The sequence below is a fragment of the Chiloscyllium punctatum genome, chromosome 44 (genome assembly GCF_047496795.1).
Source record: "Chiloscyllium punctatum isolate Juve2018m chromosome 44, sChiPun1.3, whole genome shotgun sequence".
In the NCBI taxonomy this organism is placed as follows: Eukaryota; Metazoa; Chordata; class Chondrichthyes; order Orectolobiformes; family Hemiscylliidae; genus Chiloscyllium; species Chiloscyllium punctatum.
Genome location: NC_092782.1, coordinates 45,026,812 through 45,040,191, shown reverse-complemented (window position 1 = coordinate 45,040,191; position 13,380 = coordinate 45,026,812). Strand labels below are relative to the sequence as shown.

Here is a 13,380-nt window from a genome sequence, read left to right as displayed (position 1 = left end):
ACGTGATGTCAGAGGGTGAACTCTATTGGTCAACTCAATCATGATGGTCCCATTGACGCTAGGCCACAGATTGGGGGTTGGGAGGGGGAGGAGGCGCGTGCGTTTCCCCGGGCAACCGGTAGAAAAGATAACGGAAGAAATATATATCGAAATAAGTTGACGTAAACTCTTATAAATGTTACTGATGTAAGTAATTTAGGACAGAGGCACGTCGTATTTTATCATCTAAATAACTTTTTTCGCCTGGATCGTTGAGTGAAAACAGCAAATCAATTCATGGAGGCCAGTTTTGCTCGAAATCTGTTATTTTTTTTTCAATTTGCTTTGAGTAGATGGTGTTTATTCCGGTTTTCTCTCCACAGATGCTTCCAGACCTGCAGAGTTTCTCCAGCAATGTTTTAAACTGTCTTGCTCATTTTGCTGCTGTGGTTTAATCGTTTTATCTTTGGTGCGTTTTATCTCTAGACTCCTTCACAGAGTTTATGTGACTCCTTTATGATTTATTGCCATTTTGAGGGATCCATTGACGTTTCTTGTACCTACATAAAGATAATTGATTTTATTAAAGTGAAAATGGTTTCATTAATTTTAAAGTTAGACGGCTGGAAAATGGGAAGCCTTCAGAAATGAGATAACAAGAATCCAGAGAAAGTATATTCCTGTCAAGGTGAAAGGGAAGGCTGGTAGGTATAGGGAATGCTGGATGGCTAAAGAAATTGAGGGTTTGGTTAAGAAAAAGAAGGAAGCATATGTCAGATATAGACAGGATAGATAGAGTGAATCCTTAGAAGAATATAAAGAAAGTAGGAGTATACTTAAGGGGGAAATCAGGAGGGCAAAACGGGGACATGAGATAGCTTTGGCAAGTAGAATTAAGGAGAATCCAAAGGGTTTTTACAAATATATTAAGGACAAAAGGGTAACTAGGGAGAGAATAGGGCCCCTCAAAGATCAGCAAGGTGGCCTTTGTGCGGAGCCACAGAAAATGGGGGAGATACTAAATGAATATTTTGCATCAGTATTTACTGTGGAAAAGTATAAGGAAGATATAGACTGTAGGGAAAAAGATGGTGACATGTTGCAAAATGTCCAGATTACATAGCAGGAAGTACTGGATGTCTTGAAAAGGTTAAAAGTGGACAAATTCCCAGGACCTGATCAGGTGTACCCTAGAGCTCTGTGGGAAGCTAGAGAAGTGATTGCTGGGCCTCTTGCTGAGATATTTGTATCATCGATAGTCACAGGTGAGGTGCTGGAAGACCGGAGGTTGGCAAACGTGGTGCCACTGTTTGAGAAGGGCGGTAGAGACAAGCCAGGGAACGATAGACTGGTGAGCCTGACCTCGGTGGGCAAGTTGTTGGAGGGAATCCTGAGGGACAGGATGTACATGTATTTGGAAAGGCAAGGAATGATTAGGGATAGTCAACATGGCTTTGTGCGTGGGAAAGCATGTCTCACAAACTTGATTGAGTTTTTTGAAGAAGTAACAAAGAGGATTGATGAGGGCAGAGCAGTAGATGTGATCTATATGGACTTCAGTAAGGCGTTCAACAAGGTTCCCCATGGGAGACTGATTAGCAAGGTTAGATCTCATGGAATACAGGGAGAACTAGCCATTTGGATACAGAACTGGCTCAAAGGTAGAAGACCGAGGGTGGTGGTGGAGGGGTGTTTTTCACACTGGAGGCCTGTGACCGGTGGAGTGCCACAAGGATCGGTGCTTGGTCCTCTACTTTTCGTCATTTACATAAATGATTTGGATGCGAGCTTAAGAGGTACAGTTAGTAAGTTTGCAGATGACACCAAAATTGGAGGTGTAGTGGACAGCGAAGAAGGTTACCTCAGATTACAACAGGATCTGGACCAGATTGGCCAATGGGCTGAGAAGTGGCAGATGGAGTTTAATTCCGATAAATGCGAGGTGCTGCATTTTGGGAAAGCAAATCTTAGCAGGACTTATACACTTAGTGGTAAGGTCCTAGGGAGTTTTGCTGAACAAAGAGACCTTGGAGTGCAGGTTCATAGCTCCTTGAAAGTGGAGTCGCAAGTAGATAGGATAGTGAAGAAGGCGTTTGGTATGCTTTCCTTTATTGGTCAGAGTATTCAGTACAGGGGTTGGGAGGTCATGTTGCAGCTGTACAGGACATTGGCTAGGCCACTGTTTGAATATTGTGTGCAATATCTGGTCTCCTTCCTGTCGGAAAGATGTTGTGAAACTTAAAAGGGTTCAGAAAAGATTTACAAGGATGTTGCCAGGGTTGGAGGATCTGAACTACAGGGACAGGCTGAACAGGCTAAGACTGTTTTCCCTGGAGCATCGGAGGCTGAGGGGTGACCTTATAGAGGTTTACAGAATTATGAGGGGCATGGACAGGATAAATAGAGAAAGTCTTTTCCCTGGGGTCGGGGAGTCCAGAATAGAGGGCATAGGTTTAGGGTGAGAGGGGAAAGATATAAAAGAGACCTAAGGGGCAACTCTTTCACGCAGAGGGTGGTACCTGTATGGAATGAGCTGCCAGAGGATGTGGTGGAGGCTGGTACAGTTGCAACATTTAAGAGGCATTTGGATGGGTATATGAATAGGAAGGGTTTGGAGGGATATGGGCCGGATGCTGGCAGGTGGGACTAGATTGGGTTGGGCTATCTGGTTTACATGGACGGGTTGGACCGAAGGGTCTGTTTCCATGCTGTACGTCTCTATGACTCTAATTGGTGTTTGAACTGATTGTAGGTTGCACATCTTATTGAAGAATATAGATATCATTGTTAGCGTGCTTTAATGAAAAGGAATAAAACCTGTATGGAAAAACGAAGGAAAATAACTTATGTAGCGCTTTTCGTGATCTCAGTGCATGCCAAAGCCCTTTACAGTTAATGAAGTACTTTTGAATTGCAGCTGCTATTTCAATATGGCAAGTTCCTCCAGCTGCCCTAAAGTTCTTATGCATTGTATTAAGTTGATTGCTCGTTTAGGGAGAAACTTCCTACTTGTAAAAGGACTAAGAACCCGAGGGCACAGTTTAAAAATCTTTTGCAAAAGAAGCAATTATGAGGTCAGAAGAAATTTTCACACAGCAAATGGTTTGGGTTTGGACTGTACTGCCTTAGTTTGGTGGTGGCAGCTCAATGAGGCATTCAAAATTGTTTCTATGTAAATAATGTCCATAGTAATCAGGAAAAGATAGAAAATTGGCAAAATGTTCAAATACTCTGGTGCAGTTATGATAGGCTAAGTTGCATACTCTGCAACAAAACGATTCTGCTATATATAGACAAAGGCCGTGAAAGCTTTGATGAAGTCAGTGATGATCATTGTATTTTGGTTGAGTTGGATGAGGAAGTTAAGTTGGTTAGGATACATAGAAGATAGGAGAATGAGCAGGCTATTTGACCTTTTCAAGTCTGTTAAGTCATTCAATATGATCATGGCTGATCATGTAACTCATTCCCTTATTCCTGCCTTCTCCCATACTCTTTGCTGTCTTCAAGATTGATCTGACTAGCACTTTAGTCTTCTGCCTTCCATAAATTTTGACTGATCCTAGAGTCTTTCCACCTGAATTTACATATTTATGTTAATCAATTTTTTTAAAAGAAGATTGAGTGCACCCTTAATCAAGAGGCATATGCTAATAAGCTTTAACAAAATGAAAATTAAACTTTTAAAGGAAACTTAACAAATCACATTAAAATTATATTCCCAGTCATTAACTTACATTCCCATAAGTGATGAGGAACTTCAGTCCCTCTGGTATTTGTTAGTCATGGAAATGTCCAGCAAACTGGTGGACATCACAGTCATTGTCTCCAGTGCCATCCATGTCTGGATGTGAGCAGGCAGTTGATCCAACTATGCTCCATCTCAACAGAACAGAAATGACCGAAGTGCATTCATATGTGTGAGATATGCTTACTGGACATTTTTATATTGCCCTTTAATTGTATTTTCAATGCTTTATTAGCTGGGGCCTGTTCGTAACTCCCACAAGTGACTTCTTGCCTTTTAATGTCTTTTCATTTTCTCCAAAATCATTTCTACGTCTTGGTTTTCTGAACTTGTGCTATTTCTCTCTTTAGTTTTTGCCCAATGACAATTTTATGTATAGCTCAGGTAATGATCTAGAGATTTAATTCTTCTTTTGTTCGTGTAGAAGTTGAAAATTTCTGAAAATGGATACACATTGAGGAAGCTTTGTAGCTGTTCGCAACAAGCAAGTACTGACCGTCCCCCACCAGGCCAAGCTTGCACAACAGTTGTCATTCATTCTGCGATTGGAGAATATTTGCTGGATAATCCTGATCATTTGAAGAATTCTGCTGACAACCACTTCAGGATTGTCAGCCGGGTTTGCAGCATTACACAACTGTGCATACTGGAAGCTCCACTTATTTTTTTAAAGCATACTTTTATTGAAAAACATATTTTTCAATATTACAACAAATACAAAATACTACAATTCACAACAGTATAAAGAAAGAACACAAAAAATTTTAAAAACCCAAACGACCCTCATGTACAACTGTATAAATATATATAAAAGTACATAAAAACCCAACTAATTACTTAACTAAATAAATAATAACTAACAATAAACTGATAAATAACAATACAGCTCAGCAAAATAAAACACTAACTCTCGAATATCAAGAAGATTAATTTTCACATTCATTCATTTGTTGTTTCCCATCTCTGGATATTGGACTCATAAAGCACAATCTTTACAGCTATATAAAAGCCCTTATTAATGTGGCAGACAAATGTGTCCAGGTAATCCAAAAAGGGCCGCTATAGGATATGGGTCAAGTGCTGGCAAATGGGACTAGATTAATTTAGGATATCTGGTCTGCATAGACGAGTTGGACTGAAGGGTCTATTTCCGTGCTGTATATCTCTATGACTCTGTCTTATAGAAATTCTCAGTTTTGTGTTGTACCATACTTGTAAGAAAATCCAAGGGTGATATGGTCCCCAATAATTTGTGCTAACCCGACATGCCCAGGACATTTTCGGACACCTAACCTAACAAGATTTTTTTTTTGTGCAGAATATGAGGATGTTGAAAAGTTTTTTTTTGTTTCTTATGTGCATCTACAGGAAATACATTGGGCAGGCCGAGAAGAGGAGAAATCTGGTCCTTCTCCACCCTTATACCCAAAATCACGTCCATTGCATCTGCCACAGCGCTCCAGTATGTTTGAAGCCTACCACAGGACCAGAGACAATGGGTAAGAGTGCCTGTACTAACTTTACACTTGAGGCATGTTGAAGGTACCTCTGGTTTGAGGTTTGACAAATGATCCGAAGCCAAGTGGACGCTGTGGAGAATCTTCAAATGTAAAGCATGGATCCTATTGCAAATTGATAGCTATCTTGTGTTTTCCCAAATATCTTCCCATGCCTCTGAGAAGACCTCAACGCCTAGCTCTCTCTCCCACACCCTGCAAAGTTGATCAGACTCATCTGGGGGGCAGTTCCCTCAGTTGACGATATAAAGTGCTGACAGAAAGTGTGCTTTTAACACTGAGCACCCTCCTCTCTATGTTGGATTTGTAGGGATCAGTCAAAAGTGTAGTCCTTTTTTGACTAAAGTCCCTAACGTGAGAAAAATGAAAGTGGTCCCTGTTGGGTAGCTTTTATTTCCATGCTAACTGATCAAACGATGTCACTGTCTCTCCCTCAAATAAATCATCCTTGCAAGACGCACCCTAGCTGCCCAATGTTTGAATCCTGAATCCATCATTCCTGATTGAAAACCCGGCATACCCACTATAGGTGTAAGAACAGATGTTTTGCCAATATTGCCTCCCCTCTGCTGAATTGCCCTCCATGCTTTAACAGTATTGATAACTATGGCAATATTCCTTAACTGTCCTCATTTTGTCCAAAAACAGCAAGCTAGTAAGACGGCACTTTGCCTGAGAGGTTTTGATATCGAATGATATTAAAAGAGGGTTCCCACAACCCCAATCACTCACATAGGTAAAAAAGCGAGCTCAGTTGGTAGTTTTTAATGTCCGGGAGATCCGCTTTCCCCTGTCTGTGAGGTAATTGCAGTTTAGCTAATTTAATAAGGAGCCACTTACAATGCCAAATAAAAGAGCTGAACCAGCTGTTCTCCTGAAATGTTTGATGATTTAAAATCAGAGGGAGCATCCATGTAGGGTACAACAAACAGGGGAGAATATTCTTCTTAATAAGAGCTATCTGACCTAACCATGAGACCGGAAGCACCTCCCATCTTTGAAGGTCTTGTTTAATTTTGTTGAATAATTGAACAAAATTAGCTTTAAACAACCGATGAAGAACTGGAGTGATTAATATGCCCAAATACACAAATCCCCCCACCCCGTGACCTCTTAAATGGGAATTAGTATTCGCCCTCAACACCTAGCACCTTCGTAAGACCACCTATAGGTGTAGCCTCTGATTTTGCAAAATTAATCTTGTACCCCAAAAATGTGCTAAACAAAATGATGTATTGTATCAGGCAAGGCACCGAAACTGCTTGATTTGACAAAAGAAATGAAGACATCGTCTGTGTACGACAAAATCTTCTGTTATTTTGACCCCACATCTGGAGCCGATATGTTAGGATCCCTACGAATGGCTTCTACCAAGGGTTCAATTATCAATGTAAAAAACAATTGTGAAAGGGGACAGATAACTAAAATTGCTTGATCGTACCCCCTTGGTGATGACTGCAGCAAGACGGTCACGTCGAGAACCTTTACCCATCTTATAAAGGTTTTGCCCAAGCCAAACAGCTCTAGAGTATAATAAAGGTACAGCTATTCAACTCTGTCAAATGCCTTCTCTGCATCCAGAGAATTCACCAGTCCCTGTATTGACTGTTGTTGACATGCTTGAATTACATTAAGCAGCCCCCTAACATTGGGGGATCTGTGGCCCTTTATGAAGCCAGTCTAGTTCTCTTTAACAATAGAAGGTAACACGGTTTCCAGCCTTAGTGCAAGCGTCTTAGAGAGGATTTTTAAAGTCAGCACTTAAGAATGAAATGAGCCTGTAAGTAACATAGTCCTCTGGGACCTTCGCTTATATAAGAATAAGTGTAATATTGGCCTCTCTTACAGGTGGTAGGAGACAATCATTACTGTATGAGTCATTGAACATGTTGAGCATTAGGCCTGACAATATGCTTTTAAATTCATTATAGAATTCACTGGAAAGTCCATCAAGACTGTGCCTTTCCACTCAAAAGCTGCTTCACAGCCTCCTGCACCTCTGGCTTTGATAAGGGGGCATTGAGAAAACACTCTTGGGGGGTCACACCTGGGAGCTTCAGATCCTTGAAAAAGGATTCCATCTTGACTAGCCCCTCCTCACAACCCTCAGATTGGCATAATTCAGAGTAAACTCTCTGGAATGCCACATTAATGTTTTGGAGTCTCATGTTAGGTTCCCGGACCCTTACCTAATCGATGTGATGGCTTGAGGGGCACTTTTTTTTTCCCTTGACGAGATACACTTGGTATTTGCCAGGTTTCTCACCATGCTAATGCAACCTTTTGTTTTGCAAAAGTAAGCTCCATCTTTGCTGTCTGCTTGAGCACGGAATTCAATGCAGACTGCAGCGCCATAATGCTCTACAGCATGGCCAACGAGGGTCTGTCAAAATAAGCTTGGCAACCTTCAATCGTGCTTCAAGGAGATGTTGTTTTTTGCCCTTTTTGTCACTCCCTATTGGTAGAGTAGGAGATAACCAACTCCCTCGCATAGGCTTTGGCAGTTTTCCAAAGGATGGACGGGCTACTAGCCAAGCCTGAATTAACTCTAGGAAAGCCTTAAAATTCCTTAGAGAAGTACTCCATAAACTTATTATCCTTGACGATAAAGGGATCCATTCACCAGGCCCTCGGGGCCCACTAGAGCGTTCTTAATCTTAACCAACAGGTACACTGGAGTGTGATCGGAGATAGTAATATTACCAATCGTACAAGATACCACCAAGTCCAGGGTTGTCACGGGGGTCAGAAAAAAAAATCAATCCTGGTGACATCTGTCTGAATTGGAAAAACGTAAAATCCCTGCCTGTAGGGTGGAGACTCCTACAGAAGTCCACCAACCCTAACTCCACACAAATCCACTAATTGTTTTGTTTGTACAGAAGTATCGGGGGGGGCCTTTGGGCAACCTGTCCATTGTGGGATCCATAAGACAATCAAAATCTCCCTCTATATAATGATATGCCGGGACTCGAGACTGATCAATTTAGAGAAAGCGCCACCAGAAATTTGAAGGTATGGGTAGGAGGGCAATAAAAATTTAAAACACCATATTCTTCCCTGTTAATCAGAGCTTTGAAGATTACAAACCTTCTGTGTGTCTTTAACACACTCTAGTAACTTAAATGGGAGATTCCTCCAAACCAATATAGCCACTCCCCTACTTCTGGTATTAAAACATGAAAAGTAAACTCAATCAAAGGCATTCTGTTGTAGTTTCAAATGCTCCCTATTGTCCAAGTACATCTCTTGTAATAAGGCAATATCCACCTTTTCCTTTCTAAGGCTCAAAAGTACCTTCTTCCTCTTAATTGCTTAGTGACCTCCCTTAATATTCCAGAGTACATCATTTAAACGAGTCATTAGCCATAACCTTCTGCAGTAACATTTAGAGTACAGAGAGGAGGAACTCGAATTACAAATTGCCAAGCCTTAGTGTTGCAAGGACCATCGAACATAAAAACTACATAAACTAAAGCCACTACAGTTAACAAACCTACAAAGCTATCAAAGACTGTCTACAACAAAAACCAAAAACAAGCCAACATATAAAACGCCAACAGTAGAACTCTCCCCTGCCCATAGGGGACATCTACATATTCCAAAACCCAACTTTCCATCCCGCTGCCAATACTGCAGCCCAGGATATAAACTGTTCGCGATTAGGCATCTAGCCATCCCAACCATTTTCTCTCCTAGCTAGACCCGCACCACAGACACAAGCAGTAAAGAAAGGAAAATATACCATGGAATAACAATGTGAATAGAAATTTTGAAAAAAATAGATAAGTACCCCACCCATCCTCTGGTATAAGTTAACTTAGAAATTGAAAGTACACATCCTAAGCATAATTTAGACCAGAGTAGTACCAATTTTTTTAAAAAAAGGAAAAGAAAGCCCTGATCGGACTTCCACTTTTTTTAAAAGAAAATTCAAAACATACCCAAACAACACTACTATTTATACATACTAAATTGTTCAGATTATACTAATTTGTCCATAAGGTCTCTTGCCTTCTCCATGTCAAAGAGATGTACAAATCCATCTAAGGTGTTCCAAAGCACCACTAGATACCTCTGTGTACTGGATCCCAAGCTCCCTCAGTCTTTTCTTGATGCCATCATAGGATTTTCTTTTCCGAATCACCACCGCAGAAAAATCCTGGAAGAATATGATCTTGGAGTCCTCGTAAACTAGGGCCTTCGAATCCTTCCCCTGGATTCTAGAAGCCTCCATGATTCTCTCTTTATCTGGATAGTGATGAACTTGCACCAAGATAGGTCACAGACAATGGTCCAGACCTGACTTCCGCGCCATGACCCGGTGAGCCCTCTCAATCTTCAAGCTTCTCATTCTAGCCTCCCAAGTTAAGGAATTTCGGCAACCAGTCCTCAATAAATTCCACTGGTCGCTCACATTCCTTACCCTCTGGCAGAGTGATCCCAAGATTTTTTTTTTCCCCGCCCCTGTTCTCAAGGTCATCCACCTTATCAAGCAATTTACGGACCTGTGTCTCCAGGGCCCTGATCCTATCTTTGGAGGGATCTGTATCAGCTTTACTACTGACTCTGCGTTCTACCTCATACATCCTTTTCTCAAGGTCTTCCAACTGCTGTTCATTCTTCTGCAGCATGATATGGATCGGGGCCAGCTTCTCCTCTATATGCTTTCCCAAAATCTTGATATATTTTGCAAGCTCCTTTACCAGGACCTGGTAGGAAATAGAGTCAGTATTGTGCAGGCTGGGCCAGTGGCCTAGCCTCAGACATACCTCCTCCCTCCTTCGGCATCCCTGAACGGCGAAAACTGAGGCAAGTTGCTCTCTGACAGTTTCCTGCGATTCCACGACCTTTCCAGAGTCCTAGGATATCGTGGTGGTCTGGGGTAAAACTTTGTCCTGCTTGCGATGCAGTGCGATCTTTCTATATCATCGCCATCTTGGATGCTCTGGAACTCCATCTCTTCATCCATAACACTCTGCTCTTTGCAGTGAGAAAGAACATATATCACACAGCACCAGTTTCAACTGATCAAAATGGGTGACTAGGGGAACCAAGATGGTGGCAAGCTTGGCAGCGCAAGCGGGACGAACTTCTAACCTGCCTAGACTGGGCCATTGTGATATCCTGGGACCTTGGAAAGGTTGTGGAGTGCCAAGAAATTGTGAAAAATCAACTTACCTGCATTTTCACCATTCAGGAATGCCGAAGAAGGGAGGAGGAACGTCCGATGTCAGGCCAGCGGCCCAGTCTGCAGGATCCTTGGACTTGATTACCTACCAGGCCCTGGTGAAGTATCTCACAAAACCACGCAAGATGTTGGGTAAGCAGATAGAGGAGAAGCAGATCCTGATCTCTATCATGCTGCAGAAGCATGAACAGCAGCTGGGAGACCTGGAAGAAAGGACAGATGAGGTTGAACATAGAGTCACAGTGGTGGAAGCTGATACCTGTTCCTCCAAGGATAAATTATGCAGGCCTGTAATTTGCGTGACCCAAGTGGATGATCTTGAACAGGGGCAGGAAAAAAAAATGCTCCGATCATCGGTCTGCTGGAGGGTAAGGAAGATGAGCGGCTGGAAGAATTTATTGAGGACTGGTTGCTGAAATTCCTTGCCTTTGTAGTGTGGACTGAGAGAGCTCACCGGGTCATGGCACAGAGGTCAAGTCTGGGTCAACGTCCTCTCTTGGTGTGGTTTAATCATTTATAGTGTTAAGGAGAGAATTGTGGAAGGTCCCACAATCCAGGGGAAGGATCAGAAGGTCATAATGTACAAGGGCCCTAAGATCATGTTCTTCCAGGACTTCACAGCGACGGTGATCCAGAAAAGGAAATCCTATGACAGTGTTAAGAAAAGACTGAGGGAGCTTGGGATCCAGTACTTCGGTATCCGGCAGTGCTCCGGTTCACCTTAGATGGATCCGTACACCCCTTTAACATGTCAGAGAAGGCAAGAGACTTTGTGGACAAATTAACTTAATCCGAACAATTTAATATGTACAAATAGTGGTGTTGTTTGGGTATGTCTTTTTGTTTTTTTTCTTTTAAAAAAGAACAGAGGAAGTCTGGTTGGGGCTTTCTTTCCTTTTTTTTTGTTGGTAATAATCTGGTTTAAATCAATGTTTGGCAGTGGTTGAGATGTGTACTTTCAATTTCTAAGTTAAGTTATACCAAAGGATGGGTGGGGTATTTACCCTTTTTTTTTTGTTTATTTTTTAAAAAGTTCTTTATTCACATTGCTGTTCCATGGCGTATTTTCTTTTCTGCTTGTGTTTGCTAGGAGGAGGGAAAATGGTTGGGTGGCTAGATGCCTACTTATGTACAGCTTTTTCCCAGTTCAGGTATTTAAATGCCCGGGCTGCTGTCTTGGCAGCGGGATGGGAAATTGGGTTTTGGGATGGGTAGTTGAGTTCCCCTATTCAGCGACATTGGTGCTTCATATGTTGGTTTTTTTTTGGTTTTTGTTAGGTTTGTTAACTGTACTGGTTTTAGTCTATGTAGTTTTTCTGTTTGGATCATGTGATACTAAGGCTTGGCGATTTGTGGTTAGAGTTCCTCCGCTCTGGAACTTAAATTTTACTGCAGATGATGATAGCTAATGACTTGATTAAATTGTGTTCCTCTCGGACTCACTCCCCAATTAAAAGGAAGAAGGTACTTTTGAGTCTTAGAAAGGAGAAGGTGAATATTACTCTGTAACACGAGACACACTTGGATGATGGGGAGCAATTGAAACTACAGAAGAATGCTTTGATCGGGTTTACTTTTCATCTTTTAATACCAGAAAAAGGGGGGTGGCTCTATTCAGGAATCTCCCATTTTAAGTTACTAAACTGGGAAGAATATGGTGTTTTAAATGTTTATTGCACTCTGGCCCATTGCCCATTCCCCCCCCCGCCCCCTCCCCCCAATCTTTGGTAGATGCGTTTTCTAAACTGATCAGTCTCTCGTCCTGGCAAATAATTATAGGGGGAGATTTTAACTCTCTCTCACAGATCCCACAGTAGACAGGTTGCCCCCCCCCCACCCAACCCATCAAAATCCTCTGTACAAACTAAATATTTAGTGGATCTGTGTGGAGTTAGGGTTGGTGTACATCTGGAGGCATCTCCACTCAACAGGCAGGAATTTTAAGTTTTTTCCGATCGACACGATGCCACACCAAGATTGGTTTTTTTCTGACCCCCGTGGCAATCCTGGACTTGGTGGCATCTTGTATGATTGGTAATATTACTTTCGCTGATCATGCTCCAGTTTTCCTGCTGATTAAGATTAAGAATGTTACAGTGGGTTTGAGGCATTGGTGAATGGATCCCTTTATCCTCAAGGATAATAAGTTTGTGAAGTACTTCTCTTGGGAATTTCTGGCGTTCCAAGACATTAACTCAGGCTTGGTTAGTAGCCCATCCATCCTTTGGGAAACTGCCAAAGCCGATGCCAGGGGGTTAGTTATTTCCCAATCTGCCAGTAGGAAGCGGCAGAAGGGTGAGCAGCAACATTGCCTTGAAGCACACTTAGTTTGACAGGCCCTCCTTGGTCAAGCTACAGAGGATTATGGTGCTGTGGTCTGCATTGAATTCCATGCTCTCACAGATGGCAAAGAAGGAGCTTACTTTTGCAAAGCAAAGGTTATATGAGCGTGGTGACTGACCAGGCAAATACTTAGCATATCTTTCCAGAAAAAGGAGTGCCCCTCAAGCCATTATGGCGATTAGGGAAAGGTCTGGGATCCTAACATGCGATTCCAGAAAGATTAATGTGGCATTCCAGAGATTTTGCTGTTATACCAGTCTGAGGGTTGTGAGGAGGGGTGGGCCAAAATTGAGTATTTTTTCATGGATCTGGGGTTACGCCCGGGAGCCCCTGAACAAGAGTCTTTTCTCAATGCCCCCTTAACAGAGCAAGAGGTATAGGAAGCTATTAAGCAGCTTCAGAGTGGAAAGATGCCTGGTCCTGATGGATTTCCCAGTGAATTCTATAAGGAATTTATAAACATATTGTCAGACCCAATGCTCAACATGTTTAATGATTCATATAGCCAGGATTGTCTCCTGCCGTCTCTGAGCCAATATTTCGCTTATTCTTAAGGAAGGCCCATTTCACTCTTAAATGTGGACTTAAATCCTCTCTAAGAC

The 13,380-nt window shown here is 42.1% G+C and overlaps 1 protein-coding gene across 3 annotated transcripts in view; it reads left to right on the top strand.

Annotated features, from left to right (window-relative positions):
* Nucleotides 1–79: 79 nt before the first annotated feature.
* The window catches only part of LOC140466938 (uncharacterized), an 83,984-nt gene continuing 70,683 nt past the window's right edge, over nucleotides 80–13,380 (top strand). Inside the window, exons 1-3 of one of the 3 annotated variants that reach the window (XM_072562805.1) lie at nucleotides 93–186; nucleotides 363–448; nucleotides 5,096–5,226. The gene's annotated coding sequence lies outside the window, so the exon portion shown is untranslated. Of the gene's footprint in view, nucleotides 187–362; nucleotides 449–5,095; nucleotides 5,227–13,380 lie in introns of all 3 variants that reach the window. The other 2 variants (XM_072562803.1, XM_072562804.1) reach the window with 2 other exon arrangements.